Below are 530 nucleotides of genomic sequence, written 5' to 3'. Positions count from 1 at the left end.
TGGAGGAGCAGCCGCCCGGTACCTGGGTGGGCACCATCGCCACACGACCCGGGTTCACCTACCGGCTGAGCGAGCAGCACGCCCTCTTCACCATCAACGCCAGCTCGGGAGCCCTGCACACCCGCACCACCATCGACCGCGAGAGCCTGGCCAGCGATGTGGTGGACCTGGTGGTGCTCTCCAGCCAGCCCACTTATCCCAGCGAGGTGCGGGTCCTGGTGCTCGACCTCAACGACAACGCGCCCGTCTTCCCCGACCCCTCCATCGTGGTGACTTTCAAGGAGGACACAGGCAGCGGGCGACAGCTTATCCTGGACACGGCCACCGATGCCGACAGTGGCACTAATGGTGTAGACCATAGCTCCTATCGCATTGTCGCCGGCAATGAGGAGGGACGTTTCCGGCTTAACATCACGCTCAACCCCAGCGGTGAAGGAGCTTTCTTGCACCTGGTTTCCCGGGGTGGGCTGGACCGGGAGGCCACCCCCACCTACCAGCTCCTGGGGCAAGTGGAGGAAACGGGAGACGCC

At 64.7% G+C, this 530-nt stretch overlaps 1 pseudogene; it reads left to right on the top strand.

The window, feature by feature from the left end:
• The first annotated feature begins 77 nt into the window (after positions 1-77).
• Positions 78-530, top strand: part of LOC104410060 — a 5,127-nt pseudogene continuing 4,674 nt past the window's right edge.

The sequence above is a fragment of the Nestor notabilis genome, unplaced genomic scaffold (genome assembly GCF_000696875.1).
Source record: "Nestor notabilis isolate BGI_N333 unplaced genomic scaffold, ASM69687v1 scaffold22058, whole genome shotgun sequence".
Lineage (NCBI taxonomy): Eukaryota > Metazoa > Chordata > Aves > Psittaciformes > Psittacidae > Nestor > Nestor notabilis.
The sequence above is the reverse complement of the archived record's forward strand: the minus strand, read 5'-3'. Positions and strand labels throughout refer to the sequence as shown.